The following is a 14,319-nucleotide window of genomic DNA, read 5'->3' on the forward strand; positions in this document are numbered from 1 at the left end:
ATGTCATTTTGTGTCTATATGTTGATGATATGCTCATTATAGGTAGTAACGATGAAATGATTAAAACTACCAAGAAGTTGTTAAACTCTAAGTTTGACATGAAGGACATGGGCATTGGAGATGTTATTCTGGGAATTAAGATTACCAAAACATCTGGCGGAATTGTACTTTCTCAATCTCATTATGTTCATAAGATACTTGAGAAGTTTAGTGGATCAGATACGAGTGTGTCATCGACACATGTAGACTTAAGTCTACATTTTACCAAGAATAATAAAGAATGTATCTCTTAGTTAGAATATTCTCAGGTAATTAGAAGTTTAATGTATTTGATGAGTTGTACTAGGCCGGATAGCTTACTCGGTTAGCAGGCTTAGTAGATACACTAGTAATCCTGATGCTTCTCATTGGAAGGGCATTGTGCGGGTGTTAAGGTATTTATGCTACACTCGGGATTATGGGCTGCATTATACTCGATATCCAGCGTTGCTTGAAGGCTATAGTGACTCAAATTGGATATCAGATATAAAGGACTCAAAGTCCATTAGTGGATATGTGTTCATTCTTGGTGGGGCAGACGTGTCTTGGAAATCTTCCAAGCAAACGTGTATATCTAGATCAACGATGGAATTAGAGTTTATTGTTTTTAATAAAGCAACGGAAGAAGCTGAATGGCTTCGCCATTTCATTGAAGATATTCCACGTTGGTCTAAACCTGTGCCAGCTATTTGTATTCATTGCGATAGTCAATCTGCAATTAGTAGGGCACAGAGTAATATGTATAATGGAAAGTCTAGACATATCCGTCGTAGACATAATTCCATACGACAACTACTCTCGAATAGAGTTGTCTCTTCAGACTATGTAAAGTCTAAGGACAACGTTGCGGATCCGCTAACCAAAGGGTTAAATCGAGTGTTAGTCGAAACGTTGTCAAAAGGAATGGAGTTGAGGCCTTTGGAAGTTACCGGAATGGAAACCCAACCTAGTTGACTGGAGATCTCAAGATCTAGGTTCAATGGGACAACCTAATTGCGTATAACGGTGGTATGTCACTGAGGAGGTTAAACCTTCAGTCATTCCTTCTATCAGTGATACCTGCAAGTGTAGAGGTTAAGCTGAGCTTTTAATGACTCAAGTGTGTTAAGTTGTTGAGCTGAGTATAGCAGGATACTCAAGTAGAGTCACCTATGTGAGTGTGAAGTGGGACCGCTTCTAGAAGAATTGGGTAGGCCAAGATTCTTTGAAATCACTCGCTGAACCAGGCTAGTGCCCAGGGCCATACAGGGCACACCAGTGAGAACAGAATGGTAGTAGGAGTAATTCCCGTGTGAGATCTATTGTCTCAGTTTACATAAACGGCAGAGCAGTTCAAGATGTCATATTCACTGATCAGCCAGTAAACTTGATAGGTTTTCACTGGGAGAGGTTCAAAGCCAAAAGCTACATTCTCTGATGTCGGGGTTAGTTCGTTGTACTCTCTCTCCGAGTCATTATTGTTGAACGGTGTCCGTTTGTTGAGTCATTCGGTCAATTTTTATTCATGTGGGGGATTGTTGGAAAAAATGATTTTTGGTGATTTTAATTTAATATTAAAGTGTGATGACTTTAATTAAATATTAAAGTGGGTCCCAACTATCTATTGTGTTGGGTTCTAGTAGGCCAAAAACCATTGAGATTTGAATAAGAAATTGCTAAGAAATTGCCTCATGATGTTAGATTCATGAATCGGATTTTAAAGAGTATTTAAATCATTTTTCTTGGCTAAAGGGTGTAAATCCCGTTGGGCATCCAAACTTTTCATCTTTCTGGAAAGAGATTATGGATCCTGGTTAATGGGGCTTTAATGACCAGCCATAAAGGCTGGTGGCTCTTCCTCTCTCCCCTATACATGTATAAATTGAGACCATCCTGTCAAGTCTCAATATAGAAATTTTTGTTTCTATTTTACAAGTCAGTTTGCCAGAAAGTTCCTACTATGAGAGAGTGTTGCCATTGTTTTTGTTCGCTAAGCTAGACAGAAAGTGCTTCTGCCGTAGCTGGTTTTGACCGTCGTATCCTGGGAGACAGACACTGGGATTCCTCAAGCACTCGACCCGTGAGGTGGCGAAATCTGTTTTAAGGAAACTGCTACCGTGCAGGTTTCGGTTTGGTTTCTTTACCATTTTATTATTTTGTGTATTTCTGTTGAAATTTAATTGTAATTGTCAGCATATGTTCTTGGTATATAATTTTGATTTCTTCATAAATATATTTATTTAACTTCACAATTTGAACAACATGCTTAAATGAAAGTCTTGGGTTCTACTATTAGGAATAGAATAGGAGATAAGACTTGAGTCATTTTGCAAGGCGTAAGGGGTTGTTTGGGATAAACTATATAAGTGCACTTTTTGACTTTTTGGATAAAAAAGTAGAGGAAAAAAAGATGATTGTTTGGGATAACTTTTTGACTTTTTACAAAAAAATGTGTATTAAAATATTGTATAAAATAGTAAAATTACCGTGTTACCCCTATGCCCTATGCGTACTGATAATGATAATTGAAGGAACCAGTACGAATTGCTTTGAAATGAGATGATGGACAGGCATGCTTTAAAATATATATATATATATATAGAACGAGGCTTTCCTCCAGTATGGACTGAAGGATATTGTAGAGCCCGTAGGGGTCCACTACAGGTTCCGTTTTGATAATCAGAACCGTTCAATGTGTAGAACTCGTTGAGTACTATATGTCTGTAAAAAATCATGTTGATCGGATATCGATAGTTATGTGATCAAATCAGTTTTGTATAAAAAAATGGATGATGAAAAATAAACGGTTGATAAAAATCTGATTTGATCGTATAGCTATCGATATCCGATCAACGTGATTTTTTACAGGCATATAGTATTCGATGAGTTATACACATTAAACGGTTCATAGTATCAAAACGGAATCCGTGGTGGGCCCCCACGGGTCCAACAGTATCCTCCAGGACTGGAGGGAAGCCTCATCTTATATATATATATATATATATTCTGAAGCATGCCTGCCCATCATCTCATTTCAAAGCAATTCGTACTGGTTCTTTCAATCATCACTATCAGCACGCAGAGAGCATAGGGGAAGCCTCATCTAATTTTTTTTTTAACATGTTCATCCTGTTCACACGTGAGCTTGTACCATCACTTCAATACAAATTTGGCTTGTGTACCTTTTTTTTAGGTACGTTCTTGGTAAATAGTGATAATTTTTTGACTTTTTTAATAATTTTTTGACTTTTTGTCTTTTCTAGACTATCCCAAACAAGTACGCGTGAGAGTTTAACTCTTTTTAAGTGTTAATTTAATAACTAATAATTAACTTTTACAGATAAAAAAAGAAAAAAGAAAAAAAAAAGAAAAGGAACCACCAACAAAGCTATGTAGTTGGTTCTTAGGCTTTTTTGGGGAAGTGTCAAAACAGTTAATTTGTTGATTTATTAATTAATTTAAATTATATTATTTTTTTATTTTATATATAGATTTTTATAATAAGTAAAAAAACTAACGTTTTTGACACTTTTAAAAAAATAAAAATAAATATAAAAAACCTTCAAAAATGATGGATCCAGTGATTGACCACCGTATGAGACGACGATGAAATGGATGTGTTCAAAGTATCAAGACAATGATGCTGGTTGATAGATCTTTAACTACCATTCAAAATACTATGAGTAGATTTTCCTACAGCCTTTGGCGGTTACGTATACCATTGCTTTTGTATCTTTGACAGCTTCTTTGTCACGTACGAACTACTATTCATTTTTGGATTAGGACAAGTTTGACATATTTAAAAAAAAGATAAAAATTTATTTAAAAAGTTAAAAGGTTATCATTATTTATCAAAAAAAATATTAAAAAATTAATTTTACACAACCGTACAATTCATCAATCTGGCCCGTGAAGATCTGTGCTGCCTTTTTAAAGAAAAATTACACAGTTAGAGTGTAATTTTAACACATTGTTGTTTGGCCTGTGGAGGCCCATCACAGGTCCTGTTTTGATAATCTGAACCGTTTAATGTGTAGAACTTGTCGAGTATTATATTTCTGTAAAAAATCACATTTATCGGATATCGATAACTATATGATCAAATCAGTTTTGTATGAAAAAATGGATGATATTATAATTACGGTTGAAAAAAAAATTGATCAAATAGTTATCGATATCTGATCAACGTAATTTTTTCAAGCATATAGTACTCGACGAGTTCTACACATTGAACGGTTCAGATTATCAAAACGGGACCCGTAATGGCCCCCATGAGCCGAACAGCACCGTCCAGTGTAATACCCAAAAAGTAGACAGTTACTTCCTAGCATCCATTCAACCTGACAACCGTACAACTTACTTTCCTAATCTTATTCTACACACTAATTTATATAGTTTTTTAATATATATTTTTCTATAAAAATTCAAAAAGTTAACCCAAACCATCATATTTTTTTCTTCAATTTTTTAGTTCAAAAAGTCAAAAAGTACACTTATTTAGGACATCCCAAACAACCCATAAATAAATAAAATGTTAAGTTATTTTTACTTAGGTCTTGTTTGGTAATTTTTAATTTTAACTAAAAAATTAAAAAGTTATTATAAATTATCACATCACTCTTTTTATTTTTCTGTATATTTTTTTATAAAAAATTATTAAAATTGCCTATTTCTAAATGAGGCGTTATATTTTGTTTTAAAACCTTTTTCCTCGTATCTTTTTCTTTCGGTTCACAAATTTCTTCTCTTTTAACTTTTAAGTTATTTTGTAGATTCAATCACTTCGATTCCTTGCTTTTGTCGCGATGAATGGCCAAGACTTGATGGCCATAGTCCTGCGTTCTAAATCTTGGGCTCCGTTTAGATTAGTTTTAAAATGATGATTTGAGTAGCGTAATAATTTAAGGGTGAAGTTATGAATTGAGTTTTGAAAAAAAATATGTTTAGTTAAGAGTTTTAAAATGAGTTTTGAATTCTGAATTTTGAAAAGAGTTTTAAGTTGTATTTTAAGTTTTGAGTTTTTGAATTTTGAATTGTAGTTTGAAATTTTTTGGATTTATTTTTTTAAATATTTAAAAATGTTTAAGAAAATTTTATTATTTTATTTTAAATATATAATTTTATTTTAAATATTTTTTAATATTTTAATATTTTATTTTTTTAATATTTTAAATTCAAAATATAATTCTACACTAAAATCATAATCAAACACATAATTAAAAAACTATTTTCAAAACACATAACCAAACATATAACTCAAAATTTAATTTAAAAATTATTTTTAAAACTCATAACCAAACACAAAACTGAAAACTCAATTAAAATTTTTTTTTTCGAAACTCATAACCAATTTTTTTTGTTCCAAACTCTTTTTAAAATTCTATTAAAAAATTCAAAATAATATATTTTTTGTTCTTTAAAATAATTTTTTATTTTTTATTTTTTCAAAAAAATAGTTTTTTCAAAAAACATTTTGTTTATTTTTATTTTTGAAGATTTTTTTTTTAAAATTTTTTTCGAAAAATAATTTTTGTTATTTTTTTAAGTATTGGCCTAATAATTTGTTATGATTTAGATATATATGGTGATTCAAATTTTTTTAAAGGGCTTTTTTATTGATAAATACCATTTAGAGGTGTTCTAACTCAATAAGTCCACTAAGAAAAATTATAACCTAATTAGTTTCATGTATTTATGCTTTTATTCCATGAGGGCCTTTTTTTATTTATTTATATAGTTTGTTGGACTATTATATCCTTATGTCTATTGTTGATATGTATTATATAGAAAAAAATGATATACATATTTTCTTTTTGTTGCTACCTCTATTTTGGTAGTTACCATTATTCATGTTTTTTCTTTTTGATCAGTTTCATTCACATTTGTGATATTGTTTCATTGTGTTAGGGTTTAAAACTCTTTATTTGATAGGTTTAGAAACTTTAGTTTATACATGGTAGTGAAATAATATTATGTTCCTCTATTGTTGCGGTGAAACTCTGTGTTCCTCTATTGTCACTTTGTGTTCGAAGTTCTGTGTTCGTCCATTGTTGCTATGTGTTCGAAACTCTATGTTTCTCCATTATTGTAAGTCAAAACTCTGTTATGTCTAGTCAATTTTTTTACAAACATATTCTTCAAAGGTGAGTTTGGTTTGATTTGAATTGGAGGAATTGTGAAATTGTATAGATTATTAATAATAGTGATAATGATAAAAATGATGGTGATGAAGATGGGGATATGGGTGGTATTTTATTTATTTATTTATTTATTATTTTTAGTGTGATTGAGTTTTTTTTTAGATTTCTAATTCTATTGCTGCCGTTGTTACTATTTTTTTTTCTAATCAATGTGAATGTTCATTTTTCACATTGTTTGAAAGTCTGAGAAATAAATGTTGAAATATGTAAAAATAAAAAAAATAAAAAAAGATGGATGACAGAGAAGGTTGTGCGGCGGTTAGCAGAGAAGGTTGGCAACCGGTGTTTAGGAGAAGAGGTCGAGATATTGGTGCAAATTTGGGCATTCATATAGTGTTCATGGATGATCTACCTGAAACAATGAGCCCAAAAGGTCTGTTCTCTCTTTTCTCTAAATTTGGGGTAGTGAAGGATGTGTTCATTCCAACCAAAAGAAGAAAGGCCACAATATCAAATTTTGGTTTTGTGAGGTATGATTGTCCATTAGCAGCGGGAGTAGCAATACAGAAAACAAATGGTGTATGGTGTGATAATAAAATTCTGAAAGTTAAGAAAGTTGATTTTGGTAAGGAGCAACTGTCAAAGGCAATGTATGAACCCTCAAAGGTCATCAGAGAAGCAGATGAGGAACCAAGGAGGAAGTGTACGTATGCTGAGGTGGTGAAAGGTGGTGCACTAAAGAAGGATAAGGACTTGAGATTGCAAGCAGAAAAGTATGGGATTGGGTGGCTTTTCAACAGCCTGGTGGTCAAGTTGAAAACTCATTTTTCTTTCAAAGATTTTAAAGAGGATCTGCAGAACAGAGGCTTACAAAATATTGAAGTAAAGGAAAGTGGGGGTAAAACGGCGTTTGTAACATTTTCATCAGTTCAAGCTATGAGGAACAGAAACATTATTATTAGAAAACGGGTTGAGGACTGGTGCGAAACGGTAGTGGAATGGGAGAGATGGATGATAGTCGATAGTAAAAGATTGATATGGTTGTATTGTTATGGAGTTCCACCAAATCTGTGGAACTCTAAAAACTTTAAAAAGATTGGAGAGATGTGGGGTGAAGTGGTGGGTATTCATGATGAAACGTTAAGCATGGAATCACTAAAATGTGGGAATGTGGAAATTATTACATCACAAGTGGAACATATAGATAATATGGTTATCATGGAGAGCAGGGGCACCTCGTTTCCAATAAGAGTGGTGGAGTGTATGCAACAGAGCCATAGGTATCATTCTGGAGTGGTTGTAAATGGAAGTAAGTCATGGGTGAACGATGGTAGCCACGGGAGAGTGGATCAGAGCTCTGTGTCCAAACAGATGGGAAAGAAGAAGATGATGCTTACAAGGCTGTCCCTAAAGATGACTTGGACGTTCAAGGTGAGATGGCCGAGAATCAATGGGCTGACATGGAGAAGAAGGGATTAATACATGGTGGGTGCTGTAATTCTCTCTCCATCTCAATTGTAAAGGAAACGGCTAGAGAATTGGATACCCAAATTACGGTTATAGACCCTTCTGGTTCCAAGACAAGCATGCAAAGCAAATCAGTTAAGAGTCAAGAAGTGGGAAACTGTAGAGTCGTTGAGAATTTTGGGCCTTTTGGCTTGATGAGAAGCCTTAGTGTAATGGTATTGATAGGCTGACTATTAACTTGGAGGTGGTTTTAAGTCAGGCCCAATATGATGGGCTTTGTGATGGTTTGGAGGTAGGTTTAGAAAGACAGAATGTGGAGAACCCTGGGCCACTTGCTTTTGTGTCTCCACTTAACCCTGTGGTTGAAGCTCAGTCAAATGTTCTTTTTGAAGCCTATGATAACCCAGGCTTTGACCAACCAATTCATATTAGATCGGATAAAGGTAAGAAGGTTGTGGAAGGCTATAATATTTCAGTGTCTGAGAACTTTTTTGTCAAAAACAGAGATAAAGGGAAGAATGTTTCTGCGGCTCTTGTTGGTTCACATGGGGAGCAACTATTCCTGGCGAGAAGAGACAAGGGATATAAAGTTGATCAAGCTTCTACAAGTAAAGATAGGGGTCACGTTCAAGAAGGAAAAAGAAATTAAGAGGCACTGCACAGTTTTGTAAAGGTTTTCAAGGAGGAGCAATATTTAGAGCTGCGGCTTCTGTGATTTCTTCTTCCATGTCGGTCAGTAGTGGTGCGTATAGACAGATCTTGAGCCAAAATGAAGCTAAAGCAACTGTTCAAATGGGGAAAGATCTGGGTATTGATTTTGAGAATAATAAAGAAAGTGTTATTTACAAAATTATGGAGATGGAGAATCAAGATGAGGAAAGATTAGCCAAAAAGGGGTTTCATGGTGGTGCTTAAGTTTGCACCGTACGAGATTAGGAGTCAGAAGTTTTTACAATGAAAGTGCTATCATGGAATGTTAGAGGCTTGGGTAAGCTTGAGAAAAGAAGAAGTCTTAGAAATTTTATAAAGGAAAAAGGGTGGATATGATTTTGATGCAAGAAACGAAGAAGTCAAGTTTTGATGAGCTTTTTGTTAGATCTATTTGGCCAGATGATGATCTAGGCTATATAGGGGTTGATGCAGAAGGAAGTGCAGGGGGCTTGTTGTGCTTGTGGAAGCCTGATGTTTTTCAGCTCAAAGATTGTTGCGGTTCTAGGAACTTCATTTTGCTATCAGGTTTGGTTTTCCATAGGCTTGATTGTTTCATAGGCAATGTCTATGCCCCTAATGATAGTAGAGATCGAAGTCATCTTTAGGTGGTCCTAGCCAATTTAAAAGCATCATTTCCAAAACCGTGGTGTTTAGGGGGGGATTTTAATGAAATCAGAAGTATAGGGGAACGGAAAGGATGTGTGAGAAGTGATAGAGGGATGCAGGAGTTCAATGAGTTTTCGAATAATCTTCAATTGGTTGATATTCCTATGTGTGGCAGGAAATATACTTGGAGTAATTTGCAATTAGGAGTATGTTGGAGTCGAATTAGTAGATTTCTTTTAAATCCAAAGTGGTTTGAATGGTTTAGCTTTAAGTTATGGGGCCTTCCTAGAACGTTGTTTGATCACTGCCCACTCTTATTGAAGAAAGATGAGAAGGATTCGGGTCCAATGCCTTTCAAATTCTTAAATGCATAGGTGTTATGTCCCAGTTTTATCAAAGAAATTAAAAAGGTGTGGGATGGTTCACAAGTGGTGGGGTGGGCTGGCTTCAGGATAATGGTCAGCTGAGATTACTTAAATAGGCATTGAGGATTTGGAATGTGGAGGTATTCAGTAATGTGGAGTCTAAACTCAAAGCAGCTAAAGTAGAGTTACATTCTTGGGACTTAACTGCGGAAGAAAGAGATCCTCTAGAAGCTGAAGTTAGAAAACGAATTGAAGTCAGAGATGAAGTATGGAAGCTTAGGAAAAGGAGAGAGTGGATATGGTTGCAAAAGTCGAAATTGAATTGGGCCTTAAAAGGGGATAAAAATGCCAAGTACTTTCACATAATGGCATCAATAAGGTAAAGTAGGAATCTCATTGATTCAATAAAGATTAACGGTATTTTATATAAGGATCCTGTGAAAATGAAAAAGGCAGTGTGGGCTTACTTTAAAGAGTTGTTCATAAAAGGTTGGAAACGTAGACCAAGTCTAGGGGTTGAGTTTAGATGTATTGATCAATATCAACTTCAGAATTATTTGGTGAAGGATTTTTCAAAAGCAAAGGTGTGGGCTGCAATTAAGGAATGCAATGGAAATAAGGTCTAGATGGGTTTAACCTGACTTGCATTCAAAAGGGCTGGAAGTTCATGAAGGGTGATATTATGGAATTTATGAAACAGTTCTATGATAATAGTGTGTTGGGAAATGAAATTAATTGCTCATTTGTGACCCTAGTTCCCAAAGTTGACAGTCCTGAATCAATTAAAGATTTTAGACGTCACGACCCAAACCCGCTTCTAGAAGTTTGGTCCATGACCGGCCTGTACTTAGGCCTCAAAACATAATTTCAAAATAGTATTTATTCAAATTCGGGGCCTTAAGCGGAAGCAAATACCAACATAGGTAAAATGCCCATTGAGCTTGTGCATACATGAAGGTTTAGATTAATTTAAGCATTTAAATACGCTTCCATATTTACATATATAATCATAGAATTTATAGAGATCTCACACACATTTACATAAGACTCTATGAATCACATACTTCTCCAATACAAAATTAAAGTCTCAATGCAGAGGCGTAACCCGGCAGCTTGACAGAAAGGTGGTCCTCAATACAACTCTAGTATCGATCTCCGATGGCTCACCTACATAAACATATATATAAAAACGGAATGGGCAAGGCATAGTAAATAATAGCAATGTAAGGAGGTTAGGTGAATGAGCATAGCCTTAGAGAATAAATATACATATATCAAACCATACATAGGTCTTATCCATAACCATATTTCAAAACGGCCTCAAGCCCACATGTAATATAGAACGGCCTCGGCCCCATGTTTGATACGAAACAGCCTTAGGCCCAACATAACAACAGCTGTCCAGAGCAATATAGGGAAGATGGAACATCGGCATGTCTCCATCCCCCTGGGCGTGGAGCCAATAGTCATGTACAATTCATATCATTATAGGGTAGATGAAACATCAGCATGTCTCCATCTCCCTTGGCCGTAGGGCCGTGAATCATAAACAATTCACATCATAATGACCTCGGGCCCACTTTTATTAATAGAAACAAAACGACCTTAGGTCCATATCAATGCCATCGTTCAATCATATCCATTAATTCAATCAAAGCACAATGACAATAGTATATTCCATTCACAAACTACGATATATATATATATATATATCATAATCACAAGAAGTAAGTAAATCATATCGTTACACTACTATTACTCACAGTGATAGGCTTCCGATAGTAATGGGACGATGTCCTCGTCTTGACCTACAAACACAATGCGCAAAGCATAATATGAGAAGATAACTGATCCCTTACTTGTTCTCTTTGATCAATTAGTTATGTTGGTTCTAAACTCATAGGTCTTCAATGAATCACAATTCATGTCAAGGAAGATAGGAAGAAATGAAAGGAATTGGGTTAGGTGAGAAAATGGCATGAAATGGTTGGATAGAAAGTGAACAATCTTCACTAATTTGGGCATATCTATTTGTATACTTAGAATTTTGATGTGAGACTACCACCATTGGAAACTAGACTTCCGGGACTTAAATTTAGGCTCAAGAATCACTCAAAACGGAGTTTGGATAAAAGAGATATGCTTATTTGAAGTTGGCTGAAACAGAGCTGTCCCGCACCTGCGGGAAACAGGGCCGCACCTGTGGGAATTGAGCCTTACGTGCAGGACAAGGTGCTTTTATTTCAGAATCATTTTTGGTGCTGGAAGGAGATTGCCGCGCGTGTAGGAAGCCCCGCCGTATGTGCGGCTCTGGCAAATTCTGTTGTCCGAAAATGTTGTTTGCTCTAACACTTATTCTTTCCTTTTCTAAGCTTGGTTTCAACTCTAATCACCCAAAAACATATAAAATTATCCCACAACATGATAAACTAACATCGTTCAAGTGTAATTCCATTTTAAACAAATCAATCTTTGCCTCAAGTTCAAGATCAATGCTTTATCTTTCATAATTTTGAAAGTTCCCAAATCACAAGCCACAAACACATTTGATCCTTGCATAACCTTATTCTATAGACAATCTAGAGTTCATTCATATGGTATTCATAAGGATGAGTTCCAATCATAAACAAAATCATAGAACCCAAGGTCTAATTTCTTAAATTGAGCTCAATTAAATGCATACATAAAACCCTAACCCAAATGGGTTTCAAACCTTCCAATATCACTATGATTTCATGAAATTAATGCATTAAACATAAGAATTCAAGGTAGACTTCCATACCTTAGTTCAATCTTTGCCTTTCTCTTAGCTCTCTCCAATTTCCCAAGCTTTCATGGCTGATCTTCTTCCTCTCTCTTTAATCCCTTCAATTTTACCTTCAAACTCCCATGAATGTTGAGCTCTCTTTCTCTTCGAGAAGCTTCCTTTCTCCTTTGCCCTCTTTTTCTCTCAGTTCTCTCCCTCTCCCTCTCCCTCATATATTTTTTGGACTCCAAAATGATGAGTTCACCTCATATGGCATATATATATATATATATATTACATACATAAGCTTATCACAAAAGGGGAGCCAAACGCACCCTTACAAATCGTACGAAATTAAATTTCAATTAAACTTCCTAGATGACTCTAAAAATTATGCTGATCATAACTATGTACTCTGTTCTGGTTTCTGAAGCCTCTAAGGCCTTCAATTTGCAGTGCAAAGTTAACCACCCAAACACACCTTAACGAATCAGACGAAATAAATTTCCAATTAACTTTCCCAAATAACTTTAAAAATTCCCATTAACATATCCAAGTACTCAATTTTGATTTCTGAACCCATAAAGGCTGGCAATTTCAATTTTAAAGTCGTAACTCAACAAATAATGCTTCAATTAGAATAGATATCATTAAATTAAAGTACATTAACCCACAATTAATTAAAGATAATTTTCGATATGCATTTTGGGGTTGTTACATTAGACCTTTCAATCTTATCAGTTCCATTTATAAAGTGTTGTCTAAAGTGTTGGCTCGAAGGATGAAAGTACTATTGCCAAGCATTATTGATAGAGTTCAATCAGCATTCCTGAGTGGGAGGAGTATTATGGATGGAGTTCTTATAGCAAATGAGGCTGTGGACTGGTGGAAGAAGTCTAATAGAAAAGGGCTAATCCTAAAACTCAATTTTGAAAAGCTTTTGACACTGAGAACTGGAACTTTCTCAGTCATATGTTGGAGAATTTTGGTTTTGGCTCTACTTGGACCAAGTGGATGAAGGGTTGCATTTCCTCTGCAAGAGTTTCAGTTCTTATCAATGGGTCACCATTACCTGAGTTCTGCCCTCAAAATGGTTTAAAACGAGGTGATCCATGATCTCCGTTCTTGTTTAATGTTGTTGCGGAGGTACTGAATATACTCATATCAAGAGCTAAGGCATTGGGTATCTTTAAAGGTGTATCAGTAGGGGGCAGTGGTTTGATTATATCTCATTTACTGTGAGCTTGAATGGTCTGAAATTATGGCTATCAAAAGAATCCTTAGGTGTTTTGAAGTAATCTTAAGTCTAAGGATTAATTTTTATAAAAGTGTTTTTTGTGGAGTGGGAGTAGCAGATGTGGTGGTTAAGGAGTTTGCTGCAAAATTACATTGTTCAAGTCAAAAGTTACCATTGAAGTATCTAGGGCTCCCATTGGGGGCTAGTCCTAGTTGGAGGGTGACTTGGAGACTAGTTGTGGAGAAATTCAAGAAGTTATCCGGGTGGAAGAGAAGAGTTTTATCTTTTACAGGTAGAGTTACACTTATCAAGTCTGTGTGCTTTACCTGTATACTATGTCTCTTTTTAAAATGTCGGAGGGTGTTGCAAAAAAGATTGATAGGATTCAAGCATCTTTTTTATGGGGAGAGACAGAGCATAATAGAAAGCTCCATTTAGTGAGTTGGTCAGAGGTTTGCAAGAGTATGAAATAAGGGGGTCTGGGGATCAAGAACATTAGGTTAGCCGATGATAGTTTGCTGTTAAAGTGGTAGTGGAGGTATGGCCAGGAGGATGATGCTCTGTGGAAGCTGGTTATATGTGAGAAGTATGGTTCTTTAGGGAGAAGGTGGTTCCATGTTCTGGTTGATAATGGCTCTACATCGAAGATATAGGGAGATATATTATTTGTGGCTCAAAGGAATAACAGACTTTTTCATTTCTACCAGGATAATGTGGAAATCTTAATAGGGAATGGAGATAGAGTTAGCTTCTTGAGAGATCCTTGGTTGGGGTCAACAAATTTTTTAAGTCAATTTCCAAGATTGTTCCAGTTAGTGGAAGACAAAGAGCTGTCCTTGAGTTTGCAAATAGCTACAAGATCTAATCAAGCTGGGTGGGCCTTCAATTTCAGAAGAGCACTTTGGGCTTGGGAAGAAGATGAGTTGGTTAGATTAACCACTGTTTTGGGGGATGGCCCTATTCTACGAAGTGAATCAGTTGATTGTTTGGTTTGGAAATCTACACAATCAGGGATCTTCAAGGTCCATT

Source organism: Camellia sinensis, chromosome 1 (assembly GCF_055761805.1).
Source record: "Camellia sinensis isolate YWXY chromosome 1, ASM5576180v1, whole genome shotgun sequence".
Classification (NCBI taxonomy): domain Eukaryota; kingdom Viridiplantae; phylum Streptophyta; class Magnoliopsida; order Ericales; family Theaceae; genus Camellia; species Camellia sinensis.